Source organism: Bubalus kerabau, unplaced genomic scaffold (assembly GCF_029407905.1).
Source record: "Bubalus kerabau isolate K-KA32 ecotype Philippines breed swamp buffalo unplaced genomic scaffold, PCC_UOA_SB_1v2 scaffold_26, whole genome shotgun sequence".
NCBI classification, from domain to species: Eukaryota; Metazoa; Chordata; class Mammalia; order Artiodactyla; family Bovidae; genus Bubalus; species Bubalus kerabau.
This window is the reverse complement of record NW_026577880.1, coordinates 3,163,947-3,170,895: the sequence shown is the minus strand read 5'-3', so window position 1 is coordinate 3,170,895 and position 6,949 is coordinate 3,163,947.

The window sequence follows — 6,949 nt, the reverse complement described above, 5'->3', positions numbered from 1 at the left end:
GTTTCCTCTCCATTTCTGACTCAGATCGAAGCGTGCCTGCAGAGTTGGGATTGGATACTCAGGCCTCGTCTTGTCTGAGGAAGGGAGCTCCGCTTGCCTCTCTCATTGTTTAAGGGTTGACAGGCCAGTTGTGGAGCTGTATGTGGGTCCTGTGGGATTTTCCGGACGATGAACAGGGTTGCCAGTGCCCCCTCGTGTAGTGCCTTCATCCACAGGGTTGCCTTAGAAGAGGTGTCCGGGCATCGGGTTCTTATCAAGAGCAAGACCGAGAAATCGGGGTCTTTCGGCACGTGGCACCAACACGAGGCTACGTCTCGAATTTCTTCGTGAGACTGGCCTCATCCTGAGGTGCGCCATGAAGGTCGGGAACCCCTTCTAGACAAAGCAGGGGAATCGACCTTCCTGCCATGATCAGGAGGGGAGAAGGGGCTCAAATGAAGTGGTGCCAGGAACTTCGGTGTTCCCTTGGATTGAGACCGGTATATTGGGGAACTTTTGGGGTCGCATCAAGGGTGCCAAGTAGCATTTCGAACTTTATGACGAAACATGGGACTTCTCTTGAGACTCTGCAGCGGGCAAAGGCCTCATATTGCGATGAATGGGGAACCACGTGGTTTTTAAGAGTTGCGGCGGGATTCTCGAGTTACAACGGGAAATTCAGACTTCCTCTTGTGTTGGCCCAGTGAAGACCAATCTTCCATTCGAATTGCGAGGGAGAGATGGGTGTTGCTCTCGATTCACTGTAGGGCAAAATAGACCTCATCTAGGCTTTTGTCCAGGACATAATGTTCCTCTCCAGGGGCAACAGGGATCTCGGGGTTGCATTCCAGACTCACCCAAGGTAAGGCCTCATCTCGAGGGGAAACAAAGTACTCTGCTCTCCTCTCAAGTCGCGACAGGTATCTCTTGGAGCCCATTGAGTGGCCTAAAGGGAGTAAAGCCTCCTGTGAAGTTTGGAGAAAGGACCAGGGATTGCTCTCCAGGTCAGGCAGGAAAAGATGTCCCCAATCTCGCGATGACGGTGGCGTCTCGTGGGTTTTCCCGAGCTGTGGCGCCAGTGTGGGGTTTCTCACGAGGTATGACGGGGAGCTCAGGGAGCCTCTCATGTGGCGCCAGGGAAGTCAGGTGTCCATGCGCATGGCGAGGGGGAGCGTGTCATTGCTCTCGAGTCATGGTAGGGGAATCCGGCCTCAAGACGTGTTGAAGACGGACTCTTGAGGTCTTTCTCGGGTTGCGGCAGGATACCCTGTGTTCCCTCGACTTGTGCCGGTGAACTCAGGGAGTTGCTCAGGGTGCCTCTGAGAAGACACTGATACTGTGGTGTTGGGAGGGGCCTCTCGGGACTCCACTGCGTTTGGTGCAATGGAATATTGCCGGGAGCCAGCGAGAGATATTCCACTCGTGACAAATGTCATGAGGAAAGAGTCTCGGCATACGCAAAGGCGGGATCGAGCCTCCGGGAGTTCCCCCGTATATTCTTCAGCATCTACCCCCAAAAACCAAAGTCTGCCTTCTTTATTGCTTTGTTCTCTCACCTCTGACATTACTGGGGATGTCCCCCACCACCATCTCACTCTCTCTGTCAAAGAGCTAACTTACAGCTCCAACTAATAATGTTCCTGGGCAATTAGGAGTGTTTAAATCCAAACCCCTCAGATGGTTTTCTAACTCGCCTGACAAGTTTACCCGGTCTCCTACAGCTATGCATACGATTGTGTACAGTCTCCCAGCCTCGAGACGCACGGGAAGTTTAAGATATTCAAATAGCTTAGAGCCTCTCAGAGAGTTAGAAACTGTCAGAATAAAACTAGTAAAAGATTTCATTGATGAACCAATGCTTTTTGCCAAGTTTCCACATCCCCTGAATTGTATCCTTGAATGTGTGCTAATTAATATAGTTGGTATGTAGAAAAAATAAGTAGTGGCCTTGATGTTGGTAACTTTAGACCCTTAAGGTAATAAATTCTTTTCTTTGTTGTAAACCCATTACACATCCTCCCTATAGGAATGCAATTTTATCTTCGAAAGATGGCACCAAACCTTAAACAATTACTCTTAGAGAAAATAACTCTTATGGTTGATAAGTCTTTGTCAAGAGTCATAAAATGTTAATAGGTCTTCTGGCCAGAAGATGATGTAAATCATCTAAACCATTTTTATACGATAAATCTGCAGAAAAGAAACCCTGGTTTTTGATAAGGATTAAAGACTGCTGACTTTGCATCCCCTATTATCCTCTGTGTAACTTAGGGTATTAAAACCTGTGTTGAAAATAAAGCTACGGGCCTTGCTCGCCAACGCTTGGTCTCCCCATGTCATTATTCCCCTCAATTTTCAGATGAGTGTCCATCTGGAGCGCGGATATCCTCTGCGACCATTTATTTGCCTGGGCTTCGAAGACCCACTCGATAAGGTGTCTAAGGTGGGGCACCTTCCTCTATTCTAGAGGGCACTTGCAGCCTCCGTGGTCAGAGCTAACCTGGTGTCACAGGTTATATTGATTTTCCGCGTAAACCAAGCTACTCAGCTGCTTTTCTCCACTGAATTTTCCTACTGAGCTATCCTCATTCTATTACTCTTTATATCTTTGATGAATAAATAAATATATAAATAGGTCGCCTACTCCATCTTCCCTTCAAATACCCTGGATCAGCTGGGGCTGGACCTCTGCAGGTGGCGCCCGAGACAGGCATTTCGAAGGTAAATCCCCAACCCCATTCCCCCAGTGTTCAGTTTTGGGGACAGATAGGATCCCACTTAGGGGGCTGCAGATCCCCCTGTAGAATAGACAGGGCGAGAGGAGTGGGAAGTGTTGAAGAGTTAGAGAGAAAAAACGGTTTCTAAAAAGGCTGACAAAAAAGGCCTAATCTTTAGATAGCTAAAAGCAAAATCTTTTACTATCCTTAAGTTTCTGACATGGGCAACACTGAATCAAATGAAAGACAGCTCTTTATAGGAGTAATTTTACAGTTATTAAGTAAAAGAAGAATCAAGGTTAAAAAATCTTCCATTCAATCATTTTTTACATTTGTACAAGACCACTGCCCTTGGTTTCTACAACAAGGCACTGTTAACCTCGATATCTTGAAAAAACTAGGAAAACAGCTAAGAGCTTATTGTGCTCAGCAAGGTTTGGAAAAAATCCCTACTTACACCTTTCCTCTGTGGAATATGACTAGAGATGTTTTAGATCCAGCTCATGAATTTGAAAAGGTACCTGTTAAAGTGGAAAGTAAAGTTGGAAAAGTACCTGTTAAACAAAAAAGCAAATCTGAAAAGGTACCTGTTATAAAGAAAAGTGAAAATGAAGAGGCTATACCTAGCTATCGACAGCTAAATGAATGGCTGGCCGCTATGACTGCCAATGAGCATGTAAAAGATAGGGATGAAAAGAAAGATCAGCTCTCCCCTCAATTTGAAAAAGGTTTAGAGGAAACAGCAGCTCGATGCCATTCTGATGAGGATTTTTTATTTTTTAAGCTAAAGATGCTCCTAAAAGTTTAAGAAAACATCCCTAATCAGACCATCCGCTCCTAGGAGGTTGAGGGAAACATCCCCGATCAGACAGTTCGTAAGATTTAGTTACCAAACAGTTAAAGGATCTCCGGAACAGAAGAGGAAAACTTCGGGACGCTCCCATCCCCCTATGCCTCCTCCTCCATGTCGGGGTAAAGGGCCACCGCTAGGAGTTTCCCGGAGAAGGATTTTCTCTAGTCCCAAGGATGAACTTGATCCTCACTTGAGGCTTCTTTTCAAGTCCCCTCTGCAGTTTAGCCAGGGTAAAGAGGTTACAAAATAAATAAAAATATTCTCTAAAATTAAAAAAAAAATTAAAAATGGATTTCTCTGCATCTAAGAATAGACAAATATTTATTGACTGTGGAATATGATTAGAAATGTCCTGGACCTCCGTCACGAGGCTGTTAAATAGACTATGGGGGAGGCTATAGAGGTGGATGGTGGTGAGTCTCCATTTACTGCACAGATCATATTTTCTGCCATTGAAGAAAAAAAAAAAAAGGAGGGAGAAAGTGGTCTACCTCCCGAGGAAGGAGAGGGCTTACAGGACGCTGCGGCCGAGAGCCCTGGCGAGCTCCCTCCCCCTCTGCGCAAACCTTTAAAAAACTTATCCACCACTTTCTGATTTAAGGCGACTGCCACCGCCTTCGATTGTGCCTCCCAGGACCCAGGAGTTCCCCACTTTGCCCCCAAAGCCTCCCAAAGTGTTGCCTAAGACTGAGGAATATAAAAAGTTTTTTAAACAAAGGAGCTTTTAGTACACAATATGCAGAGTGTGCTCCTTGGAGAAAACTCCCTCAGGGGGGTCTCACCCAGGCTAGGAGAAAAGCGAAAAGGCAAGGAGATTTAATAACAATATTAACCCCTGATGTGCCGCTTACTCCAATTCCAACCGGAGTGGCTGGCCCCCTATCTGAGGACATTGTAAGATTTGTCCTGGGGCGTAGCTCGCTTTCTTTTAAAAAAAAGTTAAAAAAAAAAAAAGAAAGAAAAGAAATTTCGCTGGTGCATGGTGTAGTAGATTCTGATGATATTGAGAAATTAAAGTCTTGATCTCACTGCCTATCAAAACTGTACAAATTAATAAAGGTCAAAGAGTAACACAGCTTTTACTTTTACCTTACTATCAGACAAGGAAAAACTTGACTTCTCAATCTAAGAGCCACAAAACATTTGGATCTAGTGATCTAGCCTTTTGGGTGCAGGAAATTACAGTTCCAAGGCCTTTAAAAGATCTTTTAATTCAAGAGAATAAAACGCCAGGGCTATTAGACACAGGAACAGACGTCTCTTAACATTGCTGGGAAAGACTGGCCCAGCTCCTGGCCAACACATAATACTGAAAATGAGTTGGTGGGATTAGAGAAAGTGGTATGTGGGGTGGAGATGATGTACAGGTGGTACATTTAACAATACTTTATATATTGTTATAAATACATAATATAAATGTATTTGCCTAATTACAGTTTGCCTAATTAGGTATGGGTATAAATAAAATATAATAAAGGTATACCTAATTCTATTTATAGATCTATACTTAATTAATTTGTATATAAATTAATATGTATACTATATACACACACACATATATATACTGTATAATTAAATATATATGGCAGTAATATAATGTGTGTGTGGCTGATATTAATTGGTATGGATTGATGTGCTGTGATGATATATGTTCTATATACTGTATAATTATAAATGTGTGACATGTATTATTACAGTATATTGGTTTGTGTTGGTTGGTTTTAGCTGTGTATGTGTTGTATTGTTGTAATATATATTAATTAATATATTAATTATAAAGATTAATTCAAGTATATTGATTTATATATATTATATGTCAATAACTTTATACTTGTTGCCATATATAAATACATATATAAATGCATTTTGCATTTAGGTATATCTGTATACCTGTATACCAAAATGAGATAAGGAGGTTATACATTTATTACTTAAATTTATACAGAGACCTAAACTAAACATTAGACCTAAATTAACATATCCATAGGGAAACAGCTAGACAAATAGTGAAGTTATGTTCCAATTGTAATTAATCACTTAAACGTAAACACACAGGGGCAGACTACAATGATGAGACACTAGATGCCTGAATTACAGGCTACGACTCGGCCCCTGGTCAAGTAAAAAGGCCTCCTTACGGGAGAGTGAAAAAGGCCAGATGTGTTGCTAACTTGTGGGAGAGGGTATGCTTGTATATTTCTACAGAATGCAGATTCTCCGGTTTGGATCTCAGACAAATTCGTCATGTCACATTCCCCAAAGACCAGGTTCGCGGCGCGCGCACTCGCTCGCTCCCCCTCCCCCAGCCAGCTCTCGCCTCCGCGCCACCAGCAGCGCCTCGCACCCACCTCTCTGCACCCCGTGACCTAGAGCAAAGAAGTCTGTGCAGCGAGTGAGGGCCAGAGAGGAAAGCGCACCCGCGGAGTGCTGTCCAGACCAGCGTGGCCCCACCGGCGAGAGGGGACCGCCCTGAGCCCAAGCGGTGGTGGCTAGCCCTAAACCACGAACCCTGCCCCTCCGCCCACCATAGGCGCCTTGGCCCACAGCCTGCCGCTCGCGTTCTGCCTCCTGATGCTGGGGACACTGCTCCCCCGGGCTGACACCTACAGCTGCTCCCTGGTTCATCTTGTTTAAACCCTCAATATAATGTTTGCTCCTTTGTAATGCTACAACATCCACCTTATCTTATGATGTAACCACTTATTGAATTATGGTCTTGCTGTATTACAACAACTACAGGATTTAATGCAAACACGACGGTTTGTGGGCTTAATTATCTTGGGAACAGCAGCTTTGATAAGTGCAATCACTTCTGTTACTGTGGCAGAAATATCATTGACTCAACAAGTACATACTGCTCAATATGTTGATTCTATGTCCAAAAATGTTTCTTTAACATTGGCAACACAGGAAGCTATAGAGAGAAAATTAGAAATGAGGGTAGACGCCCTAGAGGAAGCAGTAATACATATTGGGACTGAATTGCAGGCTTTAAAGGTGAAAATGGCATTGTCTTGTCATGCTGACTATCGGTGGATATGTGGAACACCCCTGAAAGTAAATGAGACAGATTTTGAATGGGAAAAGATTAAAAACCATATTTCAGGTATCTGGAACAGCTCTGACATTGGTTGAGACGTAGGGAAACTTCACTATCAAATAGCAACCATGGAGCACTCCCGATTAGATTTTACTGCTGCTGGAACAGCAAATGATTTCTTCCATACTTTCCCTAACTACATCTCAGGAAAGAATATTCTGTCTAATGTCTTTAGCTATGCTGCGGTGGCTGCTTTAATTGTGCTTCTCATAATCATTCTTCCTTGTATTGTCAGGATTCTTCGGCAGAGTATTCAGAGGCTCGCGACTGAGCTACATCTGGCTGTTTTAAGAAATACAA